Source organism: Enhydra lutris, unplaced genomic scaffold (assembly GCF_002288905.1).
Source record: "Enhydra lutris kenyoni isolate GAN:26980312 unplaced genomic scaffold, ASM228890v2 scaffoldscaffold32, whole genome shotgun sequence".
NCBI classification, from domain to species: domain Eukaryota; kingdom Metazoa; phylum Chordata; class Mammalia; order Carnivora; family Mustelidae; genus Enhydra; species Enhydra lutris.
In genome coordinates, this window is record NW_019154116.1 from 14,807,918 (window position 1) to 14,831,006 (window position 23,089).

Below are 23,089 nucleotides of genomic sequence, written 5' to 3' on the forward strand. Positions count from 1 at the left end.
AACCACCAACTACCCCATCTGCAAATCATCATTTACATTCCTAATCCTTCCTTCATGCTGGGGTTGATAACAGTTTTAACACTTCTAGGAAAAGCCAGAGTGATATATATTTGATCCAGAAAAGGCAAAAATGTATTAAAATAATTAGGAAGATTAAAAAAAAAACTTGCAGATTTTTCCTGCAAATTGTAGTGAGATCATGAATTCAACAATTTATCAAGAAGTTAGAGCAGGTGATTCTCATTGCTGGCAGCCCATTAGAAACACCTGGCAAGAAAGTTTACAAACAATCTCAGGTTCCACCCAAGACTAAATGAATCAGAATGTCCAATACAAGGACTCATATATAAACATCTTTTAAATAAATCATTCCTGGTGATTTTAATGTGCTCTCATGACTGAGAACCGGGAAATTAGATATATTAAATAGCTCATCTCCCAATTATGACACTTGTCCCTGGAGAATATGACCTATATCTGCTTCATACTTTCCATATCCAGTTTTAATATCACCATTCCCTCCCTCTTGACAAACATATTGCCACTAGGAGTCCATGTCCACATCCCCAGCAGAAGAGAAGGGTATGATGGAATTGAAGATTCCAATTTTCTTTTAGGAAGCTCTGGGGAGTAATAAATTTGTAAGCATATTATTCTTAAACCCCCATTTCACATACCCCACCTTCAACCTGTAAGAAATTTGCATCACTTAATATCACCTCTGTAGGTGGCATTGGGTCCTTAAATGACCGCCCCACCCCTCCACCCCACCCCCCATTCCTCAGAAAGGTCCTTCTAAGACTAAGTGTGGCTGGCAAAGAAGTTGGTATTACCTCCATGAAAGCGCACTATAGCCTTTCCAGTCTTTCTTCCTTATTTAGTTTCAATTTCAAAAGCATTTACATCTGAGCAACCATTTACTAATTTTAATATGGATTATTTAACTCTGGATTGTCTTAAAAAAATCCTTGTGCCCCTATGAATATGCATCCTTAAATCAGTATTTTAAGCACCAGCTGGAAGCTCTTGTGTCTGCCCAGGTGTAGACTGGTTTAATCCAGTCTTATCTGATTAGGTTGGTTGGCATGAGAAGTGTGTCTGCTTTTCTAACTTATAAAATGCTTCTTATTGCTCGTATGGAAGGAAAGGAGGAAGAGCCGTTGACCTCAGGTGCTGTCTAGGGTGAAACTTTAATCTTGACACTCGGAGATGCCAATTCCTTTTTTTTTTTTTTTTTTCATCTGTTGCAAATTTGAAATTATTGCTCCTCAGCTAGGACATTGTTATATATTACTTCTCAACAGTGGTGGCACACTGCATAGAAAGTTGACCCAAGTAAAGGTAAATCAATGTATTCTTATCAAAATATAAATGGGGGCAGTTTCTTAATGGTTTAAAATATTTAATGGTTCATCAAAGGGGAATTTGCAAGATACAATAAAATTTTCCCTAAAAAAAGTTCTATTACTACCATTAAAATATGCATCACTGTAACAAGTATATTTTTTTAATGTTACTCTTTCTCACAGTGGTCATAACAGAGTTCATTTTTCTTCTTATTACATCTTTGGAACTCTGGCATCACACAAACAAATACAACTTAATGTACCCACACTGAGATTTCTAAAAAAAACGGATGTCCAAATAAGTGAAAAGGAATTGTAGAGATGCAACATTTTCTTGAAATTTGTGAATTACATTTACCCATATATATATATTTTTTTCCCCTGAGGTCTTATAAGTTGGACATTTGGGCCAGATTTCTATTTTTGTGTCTTGTTATGGACATATGGCATAGTTTAAGGTAGAAGCGTATGCTACTTTGTGTTCACACTAGACATTCATTTTTGAATATTCCATTAGGCTAAATAATGAAATAACACCTACAATGAAAAATATTATTAGTGAACTGAATTAACACCGATTCCTACTGCCTAGGAAAAATCTGGAGCAGTTTTATATCCAAAAACAAAAAATGGGCATAGAATGAAACTGAGAATTATTTGAATAAACATCTTGATTCAAATGGTAATATCACCAAGAAATATTTATTTGAAAATTGCAAGTTGTGTTACCACTTGAATAAAATGATAATTTTATTTTACTGGTAAAATGGTTTGTGCATATGATTTGTAAGGGCTTTGTTATTATTAAATTTTAAAGCTATTTTAATTATCTGGCCTCTTTCTAAAGCATTGCAGATTAATACTTAACCAAAATTTCAAAAGGGAAATATTTGATCTTATGATTAACAAAATTGTTATCAGTTAACATAAGGGATTCTAATGCCTCTTCACTAGTATTTTTTTTTTAAAGATTTTTTTTTTTATTTGAGAGGGAGAGAGCATGAGCAGGGGGGATGAACAGAGGGAGAAGGAGGAGCAGAATCCTGGCTGATCAGGGAGCCCAATGTGGGGCTCGATCCCAGGATGCTGAGATCATGTCCTGAGCTGAAATCAAGAGCTGGAGGCTTAACTGACAGAAACACCCAGACGCTCACTATTGTTTTTAAGAAGAGATTCTGTTTGAGAACTAGTGCTATCAAGAAGTACATCACCATATAAATACAAAATCCTGCAATAGTTACAGTAATACAAATTTTTAATATCTGCCACTGTATATAATATCTGTATAATTTGAAATAATATACAGTCACAATAATCTGTGGGACAAAATGCTACATTTGATTTGCAAACATTGTCTGTGGCCTTGAAAAGATACTTAGTTTAACCAGAGAAAGAGCATGGGTTTATTGAATCCAGGCTCTGTAAGTCTGTAATCCCATGACCCTGGATTTATTTAACCTTTTCATTTTATTTTAAACTAAGATGATAATACCTCCCTCATAGACTTGTGGTAAGGAATTTGGTAACTCTTAGAAATTCTCAGGGAGAAAGAAAGAAAGAAGGAAAGAAAGAAGGAAAGAAGAGAAAGAGAGAGAGAGAAAGAGAGAAAGAAAGAAAAGAAATTCTCAAGACACTCTGAAAACCAAAGTAGTTTCTTAACTAGTAAATATAATCCCAATTCCGTTGTCCAATAAAACACTCCAGTATGGGTTAATTCTAGATGGTAATGATTTTTTTTTGGTTTTCATTTTCTTTGTCAGTAGCTGTTCTTATTGAGAATATAACATTGTGTTCTTTTGGCAGTAAAGGTAGAGAGGGAAAAATATGAACAGATGCTTATGTGTGCTTTTTTCTTTTAAATAGTTCATTTACACTGTATCCATAATTCCCCCCTTCAGTATAACAATTCCCATGAATAAAACAAACAAAAAACCCACTAAAGTATCAAATAATCCAACAAACAAATAAAAGATGGTGGGGGGGAGGGGCTAGCTGAGGGGGGAGGGAGAGAGAGAGAATGAGAGAGAATGAGAAACCCTCCAGTAATTTGGGGGGCGGATATTAGCTGAAGTATTTGCACTCAACAATCCTTACTAGGCATCAAGTAAATAAAAGAGTGGAGGTTGTCCTTTTTACTTTTTCTTACTAAGTCTAAATGGATACAAAACTTTGTAAAGTTCACTTTGTAAAGTTTCATCTTTGAAAATTCACTACAGGGTCTCCTGGGTGGCTCAGTCTGTTGAGCATTTGCCTTCAGCTCAGGTCATGATCTCAGGATCGTGGGACTGAGTCCCATGGCTGGCTTCCTGCTCAGTGGGGAGTCTGCTTCTCCCTCTCCCTCTTCCCTCTCCCTCCTTTCTCACCCCTGCTTATGTTCTCTCCCTCTCTCTCAAATAAATAAATAAAATCTTCAAAGAGAAAAAAAAGAAAATTCACTACAATGTTGAGAGATACTTAGCTCTAAAGACTGAGTAGCAGAGTCACACAAAGCTCTTGGTTTAGCACAGTTCCACTACAACGGAATGACTCACATACATCTGAGGGTGAATTATAGTGAGTTCCTCTGAAGGATTATGTGTTATTTAACTGGAGTATTAGCCATGGCTCATCTGAATTATAGAAATAGTCAAAGAATCAACCAGAGAATGAAAGTCATTCTGCGTCAGCTTCCAGCATTTGGTGTTTGAGTGGCTACTGTTCCTGGCACCAGTGAGTGTCTGAGCTCAGCCTTTCTTCCCTGGTCCCTCTTGCCAAACAGTTGACTATTGGACTTGGATTTTGTATTCAGAGACAGCAAGCACACTCAGCCTCCCTCAGCATCGCATCATTTCTCGTCTAGGCCCTTGACTAGAGCTAATCCTCTCTTGATAAATGGACCTTCAGTGTTTCACCCACTCAGGAACAAGGCTACCTGAAACGTACATGCCCCACCTCCCCCTTCAATGGGTGACTATAGTGAATCCCACGGAAACCACCTCCTCTAAGGAGATCACCTGTAGTGTCTTAAGGATGAATAAGCAATGAACTAATGATTGCAAACTGTAGCTTCACTTTTTGGATTCCTGTAATTAGCTTTAATAAGCTCTCTCTTTCTTTATTAGGAAAGGCTAATGGTAGTTAGTGTGTTACTTAGTTTTCCTTTCTAATACAGTATTTTCTATTATTCCACAAACAGTTCATTGCCCACACCCTATATCAACACCCCCAAGCTTGTATGGACGTGTCTACATCCCTGGGCTGACTATCCAGAACAGCTCTGGGCACATTTGTATAAAACTCTGAGGATTTGTACATTGGAAAATCACACACACATCTTGAAACCTGTGTCAACAGACTTGTTTCTAAAGACACAATTTCTATTGAAAACTTGGTTAATGGAAAATGTTGATTTTGTAGATATCAGTACATTTCAGTGTGTTAATAAAGAAAAAAGTAGAAAGCAGAGTCAATATATGTCCTTTACAGTGCTGGTTGTGTGAAATCTATAATTGGGGGATTTAAAAAAAAATATCCTGGAATATGGGTCAAAAGAAAGAAGATGCAGGAATTTGTTGGTATTCTGCTGCCATTTCTAACTATTACAACCAAAAAATATCCTTGGTTGTTTTATTATATTAATATATATGCACATTATATTAATATATATTATATTAATATATTATATTAATTATATTAATATATATGCTGCTTTTTTATTTAAATATATACAAATACAATATTTTATGCTTTTCAGTGTTAAGTGTGAAAATAGCAAGATTAAAAAATACTAGATGGTATTGTGGCTGGAAAATCATTTTTAAAAACTGACTTAAAATTGCATAGAATAATAAATGGATCCTTTGAAGAACAAAGAGAACAACGATGCTAGTCTGTCTGACATTGGAAAAATAAAAAGATTCATTTGAGAGACCATCTCATTCTTGATGTACATGTCCAGATTATTGTCCCAGCAATCTAAGCTTCTGCCAATCTTTGTTTGATAGAATATACAAACGTAAGCACATTATGGTCATTTGGTTTTAGACCAGACTCCATCCGTTACAAATGAGTAAAGACTCAGAACGCGTTTGCCCCCTGGTGGGCATTTGGCTAAATTACAACTATATTCAAAGAAGTAAAATAGAAATTTATCAAAAGCGAAGCAAAAAAAGAATTAAGAAAACGAATAATGAAAGCACATCTCTTAAATAAGTTGGCAATCATCTAAATTGTATAAAGCATTTTCTAAAATGATTGTCATCTGAGGTATTCGCCTCAGTCCGCTAAGTTGGCCATAACAAAATACCAGAGATGGTGACTTAACAACGGAGATTTATTTTCCTACAGTTCTGGATGTTGGAAGTCCAAGATCGAAATATCAGCTGGCTTGGTTTCTCATGAGCCCTCTCCCTAGCTTGTCGACCCCTGCCTGCTCGCTGGACCTCGCAGGGCCTTTCTTCAGTCTGTATATATCCCTTGAGTCTTTTCTTCTTCTCAAAAGGACCCTAGTCATAATGGAATACAGCCCACCCTTGGGACCTCGTTTTCACTGAATCACCTCCTTTAAGGCCTTAAAATCTCCAACCATGGATGGGATTTCAAGATATGAATTTTAGGGGGCACAATTCAGCTCATGATAGTATTCAATTCTCGTTTTAGGGTGACTACATAAAGATCAGTATAAATAATTGTTGTGAGACAATACAAGTTTTCCATCAACCATTTCTTTTTAGGGAACTTAGAAGGATTGTTCTATACTTTGTATGTTTCCTCCAATCTCAGTTATAGGCATATAGTGAAATCTCAATATATTTTTTTTAAATAAAAGAATGAATACCAAGAGATGAGATGATTTAAATTTACCTACCTGGTTCCTTACTCTCACTGACTTGTCCCTTTACTGTCATTTGCTTCAGCAGCTAATTTCATTGCATTTTTCTGAATCCAATAGAGAATCTTTGAAAAGGGCTGGGGGCTTAAGGAGCTAATGAAAAAAAAATTGAAAAGTGGAGACAAACATAGTTCTGCTTTTTAAAAATTAAGTGATATAAGCATTGTGGAAGTGCAACCAGCAAACTGACATTTGAAATTAAATTTCACTTTTAGGTTGAAGGTTTAGGAGTACCAGATACAGTACATACCCCACTTTGCCTTCAATGGGGTATGTACTGTACAAGATACAGTATGTACATTCAAGTACATGCATACTCTTTCATGGATAGAAGATTGTCTCTTTTTCTTCCTTTGAAATGGAAATCTGTCAAGGTTTTAGAGGGAATTGCAACTGATGTGTTGACAAAAAAAAAAACAAACAGGGAAAAAAGCAAAATCAAACTTTTTTCTTATGACTGGTGTCTAATGGGAAGGATCTGAGAATTCATGTATCCTTCCTAAATCAGAGATGATTTGGATGGTAGAGGGACAATGAAAAGTATTTTCCTTGGGTGGAAGAAAACAAATGCATGGAAGACAGGACCACAAGACACCTCCAAGTGCGTGGGGGGAGTTCTGTTTCCCAGTTATATGGTTATTCTTTTGTTACACTTTTTGCAAGTTATGCATATGTCATTGACACTCACTTATACGTGCAAAATGTTTTTTCCTGTGTTACTTTTTTTCTTTAATTATTGGCTGAATTAAAAGACCTTGGTACTAAATCCAGAAAAATCATAAGGTAGACATGAAGACTCGGGCGGATGTTTTAATCTCTCATGAATGTCAAGTCAAGTCAAGGGGCTGTCTGGGCGCTGCCTGCGCTCAGTTCTGGAGGGTTCAGGATTTTCTTCTTTCCCCCTGTGGGCTGGGATCGCAAATATACCCTGAGGTTGTAGCTGCTTCACTCGGTCTGAGAACCCGAGGCTGCTGTGGTGGAAGGTGGAAACAATCCCTCGTCCGCCCCTCCCCCTTCCCTACAGCGTGGAAATCCACTATACTGTTTATAACACTCGGTGGATGGTTTAGAGAAAGAATGATAACATAGAGAAACTCTGGTCTGCCTTTAGTTTACATCTGCTTTGCAGAACCCTCGCATATGCCCTTGCTACGAACCGATCTCCTTGCTCACTTGGGAGGCCATGGTTGGTGGCAGAAGCCCCCTCCATCTGCCATACGGGCAAGCACTTCACATCCCTGGAGTCCTGAGTCCGGGTTTAAGAGAGAAGGACCTAAAGAAAAAGCACAAAACCTTTTCCTCCTTCTGTCCCACCCCAGCTCAGATGCTCCGATCGATCGTGGTCCTCACTCTGGAGTTTCCTTTCTCAAGACTGGCCTCTTTGCAAAATATTTGAAAACCACTCTTCGGGTCAGAAGGCAACTCCTCCCTACAGAGCAAGGCTCCTACCCTTTGACTAAACAAAGGGCGGTCCCTTCGGAACTCAAAGACTTAACGTGATTATGAAAGATAGTCTTCTGGCACTTCACAATGTGCCATTTTAATTTTTAAAATCTCTCAACATCTGAATTGTTCAGAATGAAGTCCCACCAGGTGGAGTAAATCTGTGGTCTAGCCTGAAGGGCACCCGAGAAGCTTCGCTTCCCCTGGTCGTTCTTCCTTCGGGGGCGCGTTCATCCCGCGGGTACAGCATTCCTGCGGGCTCCACGCTCCCAGCCCTGGGCCTGGAGCATGTTGTTCCTGACAGCAGACGCCCGTCTCCACGAACAGCAAACTGCTTACAGGGTACGCTCTACCTCCTAACAAAACACAACAAGGGAAGGAATACGTTTCTCCAAAGGCCGTGTAGACGAGAGATACGACTTTGACGGTCCACGTAGACCCTTTCCACATCATCGCATCATCATTTGGACGCAGGGGTTCAAGCATCTCTTTCACTGTCTCCTCTGTCTGACTTTGGCAAATCTCAGTGGCATTGCACGTGTCTTTCCCCAGAAATGGGCTGTTTGCGCCAAAGGTAGATGAAGTTGTTGGACAAATTCCTTCCGGATTTGAAATCTGGTAGATCTGTCCAGCTTCATTCATGTCCCTGAAAGTCTCAAAACTCAAGGGCTTGTGCAAAAGTTGCCATCCACCCCGTCTTCGCCATCTCTAAGGAGGCTCCCTCCGCTGGTAACAAGGAGTTAAAAGACAGCCTCCAGAGCTTACCAGCAAGTTTTATTTTGCCTTTATCAGCATTTTGCCAAGATTGTTCTTTTCCTCGTCAGTAACTGAGCTCTCCGTGAGGGCCACAGGCCATTGGAGTGGAAGCTTATCTGAGAGGCATTGAATTGCAAAGAAAAGCATAAAATTTCTCCACCCAATCATCTTATCTCCTTTTTCCTTTTCTATTTTTCCAAAATGAAAACAACAAGATATAACAAAACAGTGCAATGATTACAGAAATACACGCAGACCCCCAAAGTGTCTAGATTAAATCCTTGGCTGTCAGAGGACGTTGAAGTGGTACCCAACTCCCGAATGCCAGTTCAGAGAGCGCAGACAGCGAGCAGAGGAGGCCACACTGAACTTCTGTTCAGGCCTTTAATCCTCCAACTCCCGCATCAGTCTATCATGATAAGACGGTAACGAAATACAAACACACCCATCTGCTCCGGGAGCACAGAGCTTTAGGGAGGGTAGCAGCAGATAGGAGGAGCAACGATTATCCTGCTGGTCAGTGTTATGCGGGGTATTTGTTTGCAAAGTAGTAGAGCAGGAAGTGCCCAGAGTGATTAGTGTTCGGCAGAGGGAATTGTCCTAGAGTCGAAAGCCAAAGACGTGGGGAGAATTTCAGGCCCAGCGAGCCAATTTACGCCCCAAGGCAGGGGTGGCCGAGGGAGGGGGAGCACGCTGGAAAGGACTGATAAAGCAGCGGGAAAACAGGCAGCATCCTGCCTGGGGAGCCGTGGGACGAGAGCTGAAAGATGATACATTTTGGAAAAGTGTGGCAACAGGATGAGAGGGTTGTGCCATTTTCCTGAAAGACAGCGGGCCACCTTCGGAGCCAGGAATTGCCTTGCTCAGCTGTGGACTAGGGACATCCCTCTAGGGAAGAACAGAGAGGCGCTCGGAAGAGGCAGGCAGACACTTAGAGGCAGGGAGACACTTAGAAGGAGATCTCCGGCCGACACCCACCTTACTTCTCAGCCAGAACCGGTCAGTGATCCCGGCTGGTAACTTCAGGAGCAAACACATCATTCTTAACATGGCTTTTGAGGCCGTTCATGGCACTGCTCTCATCAGGTTCATTCCTTATCTTTCCGAGCTTGGCGCTTGCCTCTCTGCTTTTGTGCAATGGCCCCAGAGCACTGCAAATTCACTCCACAGGCAGCTGTGCTGTTTCCTGTTCCTATTCGTGGAACAGTCTCCCTTCCTTCTTTCTTCTCCTTCCTCCCCATCTCCCCACTTTAACGGGCTCACATCCACCATGATCGTGAGGTTTCAGATGAGATGTAATTTTGGTACAAAAAGTATTCCCCAACCCTCAGCCGCGTGTGTGTGTGTGTGTGTGTGTGTGTGTGTGTGTGTTGAACCATGTGACCCCACAGCATCCTGTCTTATCACAAAAGGTATTCAGTGATGTACCTGGGGGAGGGTCTCGATTTCTGCAAATCAGAAGATTAGGAAGGGCCAAATCTTGCTAGTGCGCTACCAACACTAACAGGAGAGCATGGAGCATAGATCGTAGTTAAATATTTGCCTAATGAACAAAGTATAGCACTGAAATCTTATTAGAAAGATCCCTCCCAAGTATCGTAATTTTAAAAAATGGCAAAGTTGGTGTTAGTTTCCAGAGTGGTCAGTGGAAAGAGTGAAATGCCCAGCAAAGCAGGATAATGGGCAGAAAGATGTGGTATGCTATGATAATATGATAATGAAGATACATATTAGATATAAACTAAAATATATTGGAATATGGCAACATAACATAACATACCACAGCATAACACAACATAACATAAGATGAAATCATTAGCTTGACCATCACAAAAATTCTTGTATATAAAAATGTTGGACTAAGAGAAACCAAAGTGGGCAGTTTATTAGAAGATCACATTGTGAACTTTAAGACAATATTATATGCATTTACTTTAAGGTGTTTCTTAAAAAGGAAGAAAAAAATCGATGACCTATTATAATACAATATTATGCATATTTTATTTAAAGTCTTAAATTTTCGACCTAAGGTCAATGCATATTTAAATCAGATTCAGACATTGTGACTAGTTCTATTTTGTAACCACTGAATAATTTCAATGCACAGAAAATGTTAATCATATACCCCAAATTATTTGTTCTAGTCAGGATCCTAATTGCAAAATTAGGAAAATTGGCTGGTGCATTTAAGGAGACTTTGGACCATAAGGGTTGAAATCAAAGCATCCCAGATTAATCCTCAGCTATAAGAATAAATGAATTTGGGTGCTGAAATGGGGTGATCTTTTGGTTTGCCTTGCTGAAGTATAAAGAGAATCTGACATCTAAAATTTTAAAGTATTTCTTCAAACAGTAAGCTATTTCTACTTTTCACAGATATTAGAATATCTCCATAGGAAAAATTATTTTTCTACTAAAATTTGGGATTAAAAATATTTAATATATTTTATTTATAAAATTAATAATATACTTATTTAAAGTTTTAAATTTGTGACCTAAGGTCACAAATTGTGTGTGTTGGACCATGTGAGCCCAGAGCACAAATTAATAATATACTTCGTATTTATAAAACCATTCAGAGCTCACAATGGCACTGACATTATTCTAACACTTTGTTAGGTAATATATTTTCCATGGATTCAAGTAAATCCATATGTACATTTCAAAGTGTCTGAGTGCTTCAGTGAATAGTAATGATATCCCTTGAGCATGGCAACGCAGAAATGCTCAGACCTCATGGCTATTATGTTTGTATTTGTGGGTGAACATGAAGGCTGTGACTGACCATGTGTAATCTGTCTACGTTGCTTTCACTTTGCATGTCTCATTTATTTAAGGAAGGGGAACTCTTCAGGCCTCTGCAAAATTTCCTTTGTCTGGGGCCATGTTCCTGAATTTTTAAGTAATATGGTATTTATACTTAAAAATGCACAGTGTGCAAAGGCCTATGCCCTACTGATCTGTTCCCATCAAGTATATTCTAGAGAATTCATCTCTTTTGTTATTTTTTTTCATTTGGTCAAATAAAATTAAGGCATGTGATTTACATTAGCATTACTTATACAACAAAGTTTCCTTTTTTAAATTTGCATTGTTTTGTTATGCAATGCTGCCATCTTGTGGCCACTTGGTCAATTTTAAAACATTCTGTTCCTGGCTAGTGTACCAGACTGACTCCTAAAACGTTACCTAGTATATTTTCCAGCATCATGGAAGATATTTACTCTTAAAAATAATACTTTCTTAACTATCGCTCAATAAATAGGTCATGATAGTTATTTTTTGGCATTTGAAAGTTTTATATAATTTCCCTGAAAATTTCCTTACTTCGATATTAATTTCTATGTAAATTGATATTAACATCTGCCTAGGAAAAGAAGAAAACACTTTTTTTTAAAATGCTGTCTTTACACTTTTAAGTACTGTCTTCACACAAATAGATCTTATGGTGTATATTTTATCTTGTGCCTCTGCAAAATAAAATCATTTATATTCATGAGTTTAACAAATATACATTCTTAGAATGGACATATAAGTTAAAGAAAAATTACATCTGGAGCTAGAGATATGTCATTTTTATGTGCTCTAGGCTATGGAGGGATTAAAGTATGTGGTTAAATTTCATGATTGTCTATAGCACTTATAGTTAGGAAAGAGTTTAATCATATTTTTTTCCTAGATTAGGCCTTCTGTATATTTGTTGAACTTCCCTAATTTTGAAAGACTTTATTTTTTAGAGCAATTTTAGGTTCATAGGAAAACATAGAGGAAGGTATAGAGATACCCCATATACACATTAACCCTGCCCCCAACAGACACAACCCCCTCCTCCCCACTATCAACATCTCCCAGCAGAGTGGGGACATTTGTTATAATGGACGGATCTACCTTGACACATTATTACCCAAAGTTCGTAATTTATATTAGGTTCGCCCTTGGTGTTGTCCATTCTGTGGGTTTGGACAGAGATAAAACAACACACATCCATCATTATGGTATCACACAGAGTATTTCACTACCCTAAAAAGTCTCTGTCCTCTACCTCTTCATTCTTTTCTTCATCCTAACTCCTAGCAACTAGTGATCTTTTTTGCTGTCTCCATAGTTTTGCCTTTTTTCATTTTTCTTTCATATGAAAAGCCAGATATCCTATGCAACCCATTGTTAGTAAAACGTTCTCTTATCACTTCGTGCCTGAGATAGGGCATGGAGCAGATGGCGGCTTGGAGCACAGACTTGGCTCTTCTAAGATGCCCCATGCTGCTACAGAGAAAGGTTTTGTTCACCACCAACTTCCGGCTACCCAGGACCTGCTTTCCATGGGGATGGCTCTTCCCTTCCATTCCTGCTCAGTCTTTGGTTGAAGCTTCATACCTTTCTCCTCCAGTGAAGGGGCACTTTGTGAGAGGTTCAGCTTCAGTTTTAGTTTGGTCTTTATAGCATCCTGGCTCTTCCAAGAGGAAGCATAAGAACAGTGGGAAATACATAGTGATGGTTTTATCACATTGTTCAAAATGTGTATAGAACCTTCTGCTTTTAATTCAGTCAAGTATGCATCTAAACCCAACAATATGTATTTTAAAAACACAACATAACACACAGTTAATTATAGTCAACATGACCTTAGGGGATGATGCTTGACTGGGTAAGAATTGGTATAGTTACTTACAGCTTTTTGAAAGCCGATAAAACACATTAGAGAGAAATTGCCAAATCAAGATCTGGTTGTAATATGCATACATATACATATATGTGGATTGGGGCTCATTATGATGCAAATATTTTTTCTGAAAAATAGATAAAAGCATACTTAAAAAATAGTGAATTGAGGAGTAATAGGAACACGCTGAAAAATGTTCCAGTGTAACTTATCAATAGATAAAAGGATATATTGTTCTTGAATTTAGCCAAACAAACAGACAAAACACAGATGAGTTGACAGAACTGTGTTTAAGCTTTAGCTCTTCCTTAGTAGAATTACAATAATCTTTCATTGTAGAATAAACATTGTTCTGAAAGCAGCATTTTTCTAATTTGTGCAATTCAAGTTCAGCCTGAGGAAGTGTGTAATCTCTGATCATGAAAGGGTGAAGGTAGGTACTTCTGATATTCATATCTTATTTCTTGCTCTGGGAAAGCAGCAAGTGAGGTTACTATTCCCAGTTACCTAATGATTAGGCAAGATCATATCACTCTCAATGACCAAGTAGGTGGCTCCTCACATTTCTGGTGTGAAACATTTAAGTCCTGTATGAGGATGGTCCAGCCCTTGTTTTCTCCTCGGTATCAGTCAACGATGATACCTTCTTCTGGATGTTGGATCTCCAACACGTTGGGGTCTCTATTTGCTTGTATCACTGTGCTAAGGTCGGGAAATCTGAGGTCATTATGTATCATCTGAACTAAAGAGAACTTCAAATCAGCCAAAAATAAACCTTTGTTAGGTCAAGCCACTAAGATTTGGGGAGTACTTTTTTATTATAAGGTAGCCTGTCATGACTTACACAAAAGACTGAAAATTCAGACATTTGTATCTATTTGGCCACTTATTTCTTAACCACTCTTTGCACAATTTGACACAAACTAACATTAAGATAAAACGATTCTGTTCTCCTCTCTCCACTGAGAATTTAGCACACAGTATGATTTATTAAGGTCTTCTGACTCAGTAGTCATGTGATTTGCTCATTAAACACAGTAATAATTGGGAACATCAGAAAAGAAAAGGTTCAGACTTTGAAAGAATAAAGGGGTACTCACAAAAGGTCTAGACAGAAGATAATAGGAGGAGAAAAGAAGCAGAAGCCATAGGCTGCCCCTCCATTTCCTCACCTCATTCAAATGTAAGGAAGATTGCCTCACCCGAGATCCTACTGTGTCTCCAATGCCCAGGACTGGAGATGAGTAGCTTAGGTCATGGGGATTACTCACAATTAATTACTCTTTTTCTCTTTGAGGAGGTCTCAGTTGCTCCTGAAACAGCTTTTCCTTATCAACAAGGATAGTTGGCCTATTTTGGTCTCTGGGACACACCCAGAGGTTGACAGGACCTAATTTGGCCCAGTTACGAACTCTGAATATAAAATACCAGTTACAAGCTCTTGTGTTTACGATTCTATTAAATTCTGGCACACCATTAGGGCACTGTTGGTTGAGCAGAGACTTATTAAAGCTGATATGGAAGAGTAGTTCCTGCTCAATAATGATACTAAACTGAGCAATTCAACTTAGCCTCAGTGAGGATGTTTCCTTGCTAGAAAATTTTCAGTGTAATACATGTAATACATGTAATACATGTTTCAGTGTAATACATGGAGTTGCTGATTGCACTCCAGTGTTTATAGCACTAATGTCCACAATAGCCAATTTATGGAAAGAGTCCAGATGTCCAAACACTGATGAATGGATAAACAAGGTGGGATAGGGGTGCCTGGGTGGTTCAGTCAGTTAAGCTGCTGCCTCCAGCTCAGGTCATGATCCCAGGGTCCTGGGATCAAACCCCATATTGGGCTCCCTACTCAACAGAGTCTCCCTCTCCCTCTGTCTCTCCCCTGGTTTGTGCTCTCTCTCTTTCTTTCCCTCTGTCTCTCTCTCTTAAATAAATGCATAAATAGCATCTTATAAAAAAGGAAAATGTGATATATGTATACCTATGTTTATATCTATAGCTATACAATGAAATATTACTCTGCCATCAAAAAGATTGAAATCTTACCATTTGCACCGATGTGGTTGAAACTAGACTGTATTATGCTAAGCAAAACAAATCAGTCCAAGAAAGACAAATACCGTATGCCTGCACTCATGTGTGGAATTTAAGAAACAAAACAGATGAACATAGGGAAGGGAAGGGAAAATAAAATAAGATAAAAACAGTAAGGGAGATCAACCACAAGAGACTCTTAACTATAGAGAACAGACTGAGCGTTTCTTGAGGGGAGGTGGGTGGGTTTCTTGAGGGCTAGATGGGTGATGGGTATTCAGGAGGGCACTTGTGATGAGCACTGGGTGTTGTATGTAAGTGATGACTCACTAAATTCTACTCCTGAAACTAATACTACACTATGTTAAGTAACTTGAATTTAAATAAAATCTTGCAAGAAAAAAAAAATTGTTGCTGGCATAATACCCATGACCTTTTTTGCACAACTCCAGGAGGTACCCATTACCCAGCAGTCTATATTAATGGCAGCCCCTGGCACGCAGTTCATATAGGAATACATTGTGGTGATACACCATGGAGTCATGCCATGTGATGCCCTGAATACCAGGCACAGAGAAGATACTTGATATTGTTAGTTTCTTTATATTTCCCCAGGCTCTTATTTGAGGGGATTGATGCCTATTAATATTTTATCTTATAGGGGAAGCAGATTCTAACTGGGATATATTTGATACCTTCTATGTGATCAAAAGGTGGCTCAAGCCTTCTGCTAATAATGGTTAATTTGTAGTATTTTTTATTGTGTTCTGAAATCGTTTGCAACTGAATCATAATATAGCTAACATTTATATAGCACAATATATAAATGTTTTTATGCTTTTTATGTTCTATTTTTATTAAAAATGCTGTTTTAAAATGTTTATGTAAAATAATCAAAAGTTATATGATGTTATTATTTCGGCTTTCTAGGAAGTGAGGCACAGTGAGATTACTTACCTTTTCCAGAATCACAGAGCACACGAGTATTTGAGTTGCCGTTAGAATTCAGTCTGGCTCCAGAGAGCCTCTCCCCAGGTATATGTGTTATCTTGTTTCAGATCAATTTGTCTTGCTCCCTGTATTCCTCTTCAAAATTCTTTTGCTGATATGAGTTTAGTGTTGAAAATGTATGCTATGAGGAAACAAGCCATTAAAAATTAATTATTTTTCAAATAATAATAAGTTATTCTATCCTGGCTAACATGTATCCATGACCCATTAATATGTCTAAGAAGTACCTTATGAGATTAAATTTGATCATTTGAAACATCAAAACATTTAAAAATGAACATATTTTCAAATTCTCACATTATTTTTATTTCTCTAATTGCCTGTGTTTGCAAATAGAATGCATTCACTTTTTGTTTATATCGTCTTCTAAAATCTAATCCAATCATGTGACAATTCCCTTAAGATTTTATTTTGAACTTTTAATAGTAATAGAATATATTTACTTACAGAGTTTCCGATTATGACCTGAAGAGAAATTTTGTAAAACAACATCAATAACAAAAACACGGTGTAGAAGGAATCACCTACTCACTCACACTCCAGAGAAAATAACCAGTAAGTGTTTCCAGGGGGATATTTTACCAGAATCCAAAAGGAGCCAGACCGATGTCCATCTCCCAGATTTGACACGCTTGAGATGTGCTCTCTTTTGGTCTTGAAGGAGAGGAGTCTTGAAGAGGAGAGTGGAAAGGGGTCCCGACCTCACTGCATCATTCTGTTTCTTGAGTTCTAGTGGAGACTGAAGAGAAAGAGAAGAGATCTTGGGCATGAAAAGTCTGGCCTTAGGTCAGATTACAAACAGCTGCATTAAGTTAGGGCAGAGATCACTCATGCCAATACAGCTGAGCGTTAAGATCCATTGTGGAAACTTGAGAATGAGTGGCTTTTGGGAATATCTGGTACAGCCCTCTTAGTGTTTACATTGTATTGAAGTCCCCACTCTGAAAGCACAGTGAAGGACTTGAGGATGCCAGGAAGCAGTTTCCAGAATATCAGATTTCAAGGAGGAATCCAGAACAGGAGAAGCAAGAATGGATGTTTGGGGAGTGGTTTGTTAAAGCAGGGGAGGCAGGCTAAGGAGAGGTTCCCTGACACGTTTGAGGGTTGGTGAGGCACAGACTACTAGGACTAACCCAACACGAAGTCTCATTTTCCTCCACAGTAACAGAACTCTGATCTGGGGAGTCATATTGCCATCCAGAATTAAAGACTTCATCTTTCATCCGTCTTGCAGCTCGGTATGGACACACCGGTAAATCCTCCAAAATGAAATCTAAGTGGATGAATTTTATGAGGTTTCTGGAGATGTTCTTAAATGAATTCATTTCTTTAGGAAGAGACCTATGAAATTTCTTCTTTTGGCCTGAAAAATGAACTTGTTGGCAGGAATTTCAGCCATTTTGAAAGAGGAGTTGACCTTGAGGATAGAGGTCAAATACCAATTGTGAACAGAAACTCAGGTTCCAGAGTCTCTGATGAATACAATATATTTAATCTATCCTTCTCGAGCTGGCTATCTGTGGGCTGCCGTTCTGTGAGTAAATAAACATAATCTCTACTGATGAATTAGAGTAGGATAATGTTGGAATTCCTAATGAAACAAGGGGAGGACAAAGAATCAATCAGCTTAATACAGTATCTTGTGTAGCCACAGTATGACTAAGCATAACAGTGTTTTGACTATGAGTTTTGTAAACAATAATTCAAGTGTAAGTCACAAAACTGGCATGAAGGGGTTATCATTCAAACAGTAATTACTAAGAACTTTCTTTAAGTGATGCCCTATGCAGACATTGTAGGTGTGGTCAAAGAAGTGAATAAAACTTTGTGCCTGTACCCAGGGTCACACAAGGCAGAAGAAAGACATGCACTTTATAAGTGACATAAAACATTTTTAAAAAATAAACTTTATGGGGCGCCTGGGTGGCTCAGTCGGTTAAAGCATACAACTCTTGGTTTTGGCTCTTGTCACGATCTCAGGGTGATGAATCCAGCCCCCTTTCAGGCTCCACGCTCAGTAGGGAGTCTGCTTGAAATTCTCTCTCTCCCCCCTCCCTCTGCCCCTCCCTTCACTTGTACGCACATACTTTCTCTCGAAAATAAATAAATAAAATCTTTTAACAAGATAAAATAAAAATAAACTTTATTTTTTAGAGCAGTTTTTGGTTCACAGCAAAATTGAGCCGAAAGTATCGATATTTCTCACCTCTAGACCCCTGTTCCCACACATGCATATTCTCCCCCATTATCAACAACGCCACCAGACTGAGACATTTGTTACAATCAGTGAGCTTACAGCTGACACATCATTATCACCCAGTCTATAGTTTTCATTAGGCTTCGCGCTTGGTTTCGTGCATTCATTCTAAATGACCAGAGGACTAAAAAGACAATGATATCAAGACATAAAAATCATCAAAAATATGCTTGTATAATTTTTGTGTATGTATGTGGCAATTATAATGTGTCATGTATCCTCAATCCCACATGACCTCTATGATAGTGAATTGTAAGAGCCAAGATGAGTGATGGGCTGTGCTGATTCCTGGATAATAGCAATTGTTTCTTTTCCTAGATACTTGAGATGAAGCATTATATCTTAAAGAAACAAGTATATGTTTGATGCAAGAACTCTAAAGCATGTACTTTTCTCATTAGTGATGAAAGTATTTAAAACTAATCTCAAAAACCCATCCTTAGTCGAAATTTATTGCTATCTCTCTATAGCTTTCATTAGGATATGCTCATTGGAACTTAAACAATGTTGTATGTCAAGGATATCTCAACCAAACTGGAAAAAAACAGGTATATATACTGAACTCTCAACTTGTTGTACTCATCGTATGTGAGTCTGACTGTGGCTTACATTTCATTCTCCAGTGAATGCCTTTATCCCCTACTAAAACAACAAAATATTAAAATTGGTTTGTTGTCTCTATTTTATTTTCTCATTCTGTCAGATGGTTAAACTTAACTCTGACCTTTGGTTCATAACCAAAGTTTTTTTTTCCTTTCTCTTAAGACCTAAGCTGTTTTATTTCTTCCTTATTTAATTTTCTATTCCTGCCTTCCCATTTCCTCAAAATACAAAATGAAGTTTTTAAAGTAATATGTACAAATATCCATTTTTGTCTTTTGTGTTTGGGAGTTTTAGGTGTTTTTCTTCTCTGCACCTTTTTGCTTTCCATTCTGTCTATGGACATAACCTCCTACAAGGCAAGGCTGCAGTAGAGTAAAAATTTCCCATCATATACACTGATTTATTTATCCTACAGTGCTTTGTATGTTATTTATTGTTTCCTATGTTTATGTTAAACAAATCTGATAAGGGTCAAACTGAAAGGAGAAAGAACTTTTAAAAAATTGCTCAATTCTTTGAATTTTGACTTGCACAAAGAGAGGTTAAGTGTGTAATTAGCAAGTCTTTTTATGATTAACATTTTATATACAAGCATTCCCTTAAAGCCCATGACTTTATGTGAGATTTAATAAGTTCTGTCAGTGATAGGAGTAAAATCAGTTGTACTATAGAACTGTAACCTGTTGAGAATGAAAACTGAGAAATAGTGAGTAAAAAAAGTTCATTGAGAATCACCATAGAGGGGTGCTTGTCATGAGTCCAGGGACCTGGGATCAATCCCCACATAGGGCTTCTTACTCTGAGGGGAGCCTGCTTCTCCTTCTGCCTGCTGCTCCCCCTGCTTATGCTCTCTCTCTCTCTCTCTCTCTCTCTCTCTGTCAAACAGATAAATAAATAAAATCTTCAAAAAAAAAAAAAAAAAGGAAAGAGAGAATCAGCACATAATTCAAAGAAATGCAAAATTATTTTCTCATTATGTAATGCAATATTTTTTCTAAGTACCTATTTTCTTTATTTTTTTGTTAAATTAGTATGGCACTTCATTTTATTTTGAAAGTGGTTGCGTGTAGTAGAAGAGGTACATTTTTAACTTAATTAGGAAAAATTCTTTGTGAAATTACATATTCTGGTGGAGAAGTTGATGGAAGTTTATAATAATTTTATTTAAACCCTGACTTGAGTAAAAGGTACATCTCGATCTTTCCTGAGCACATAGTAAACAAACATTTAATAAAGCCGCCAAAAGCCTGTTTGGATTTTTTTTTCCATCTTACATCCTCCCTCCACTTAGATTAATGGTTACCAAGATAGATTTTGTCTTCTTTGTAGAATAAGGGATCACTTGTAAGCCCTCTGGATGCAAAGATCTTTCTCCAGTGAGACAATTGGTTATTGTACCTTCACTCGGCCTCCCCACTCGCCCTTGCCAGGACCTGTTCACACTGACATTTTGGGATGTGTTCACTACTCATTTGACTCCAAAAATAACACACGTTGCCTGTGCATGAGGGGCAAGGCTCTGCTTTTTCTAAAGGCCTGCATTTCCATGGAAACCAGACAGGCAGAAAAGAAAGGATAAGTGCATGAAATCACTCAGCACTTAGAAACAAAGCTGAATGCACACCAACCACCTCATCTGAATTCAGCCTGTGAAAACCAGGAGCCACCTGACCCTGGACGACGAAAGGAAAACATGCTCCCCGCTGGCTTCAGTCCATGAGAAACACATCGTTTCCTTACGCTGGATATTCTAAAGGCTAGAAAGGCAGGATTTGAAATCCAAAAGCTGGCATTGTTTCTACCTTCTGCCTTTCTTTGGTTATCTGAAAAGCTCACATGTCCATTCGGTAAAATGTACAATCAAAAAAAAAATTCTGAATTGTTTATTCTTTCAAAAGGGATTTCAAGATTATTTAAATCTTATAGCTTAATGAACAACGGTGTGCAATCCTTGCAAAATGCGAGAGTAAACAAAAGATCCTTGCCCATGGTAGCTTTATCAATCACAGGGTATTGCAAATGTCTAACATAAGTCTTGCTGCCAGCAAGTGGGAATGTCTTCTATTCAGAAACCAAACAGCCGTAGATCCAGGGGAAGAAAATTGTCCTTGCCTTAGAGGGGTATGCAATTTTGATTTAACTGATATGTAGAGTACTATTAAAACTACAAGTATGTTGTGAAACATAAATTGGTTCTATTTGTAAAAACCACCCAACTGTTTCTCTTTGTGATGGAAAAAATCCACTATAATCTTGCTGAGTAACTTTCACTCCTCTTTCCACTTCCACCTGATCCCCACACCTTAGCATCTGGGCCACATCCTTCTGATGTTAAGAGAACTATTGCTTGCCTGACGCGTGTACTCTGGGTTCTAGAAGAGAAAACACAGTTGTGGGTCGGGGTCATTCAGTTTGGGTTCAGCTCTTTAGCCACATCTGATTTTGTAGCTTAAAGATTGGTTGAGATTCTATAAGATGTATTAATCTGCATGGGCAAGTATAAACTTTTCTTCTTTGGTGTTGGACAAGTATGGGTGTAGAAGGGCTATTTTGCTGCCACAGAATTTAGATGCTACAGCTATGTTAAAGTAACTAAACAAGGAGTTCATTGGACTGACGTGCTCTAACCCCATGGCTCTAACACACATAAGCAAACCCCAGTATAAGTCTGTAAATGCCTCCGGGTTATGAAATCAAAATGCTCAGGGCAACCAATCCCGAAGAGCCAGCTGGGCTTTAAGCTGAAGCCAATCAAATGATTTCCGTTCTTTGCTTCCGTACCTTCTCTAGATTGGTCTTCTCCCCAGCTCACTCCAGGGGAGCTCTCCTCACCACATCAGGCTTGCCATTGCCTGATTTGAATACGTTTTTGCTCAAATAATCTCTTAAAAATTTTAACATGCCTCAGTTTATCTTTTAACAGCTAGCAGGTAAACATATCTAGTATCTGACATGATGAAACTCACCTCCAAAAGGAAAAAGTCAAAGAAGGCAAATGCGGCCCAAGCACAAAAGGCATTTTGAGTGGACCTTGGTATGTTCCTCTCAATTTGAGTCCAGTTTTCCTAGATTCACAGAAGATTCTTGTGTATTGAAGGTTATAATAAAGAACGAAAAATACAGAAGAACAGCATCATATAAAGCTTTAAAAATGGAGCATGAGGGGTGCCTGGGTGGCTCAGTCATTAAGTGTCTGCCTTCAGCTCAAGTCATGATCCCAGGATCCTGTGTTCGAGTCCTGCATCAGTCTCCCTGTTCAGAGGGAAGCCTGCTTCTCCCTCTCCCACTCCCCCTGCTTGTACTCCCTGTTTTGTTACCTCTGTCAAATAAATAAGTAAAATATTTCTTTTTAAAAATGGAGCATGGGTCTTCAGAAGAGAAAGTAACATCAGTTGGAGTAGAGAGTATTTTCTCCAATTCACCACGTGATTCTGTAGTATGTTAGAACAGAGCTCCAGAGAGAAACCTCATGACATTTCAGAGACAACCACTATAGTGGAAAAAAAAAAATGCGTGTTGATATCTGATGGGGAGAAGCTGAATGTGGATACTTTTAAAGATCACCAACAAGATATTCTAGAAATCACAGCTAATAAAAAGGTGAGAATTTGGACCTGAGGTCCCCGAATTCTGTGGGTACCGGAGATAGTATTTTGTTACTTTTACCTTGCTGTAGTGAGAGGACATTATGAAGTATTCGCGGTTGTTCCCTCAACCCCTGTGAATCTTTAACTCTGTTACAACCAACTTCTCCATGGGAAACTGTCGAGTCAACTAGAGAAGAGACATAAAACCAATGGGTTTCAAACTTTAATAAAAATTAGCTCATTTGTAAAACAGATCTAGAAGGAACCTGTTAAGGCATAGCCATCATCCCTCTCCTGTATGCCTCACCCCCCAACACACAGAAAAAATCCCACAGAAAAGTGGGAAGACCAGTGGTTCTCTGAAAAGGGTCTTTGTACTTGGGTTTTCTCCTGGTGTTAACTCCAAAGGGTAGGGAAAATGGAATCTCCACATAGTTTGGAGCTGTGAGATTATAGGAGGTCTGTGCTTTACCCCTGTCTTGTCCTAGCAGGCAGTTCCCATAGAATATTTCT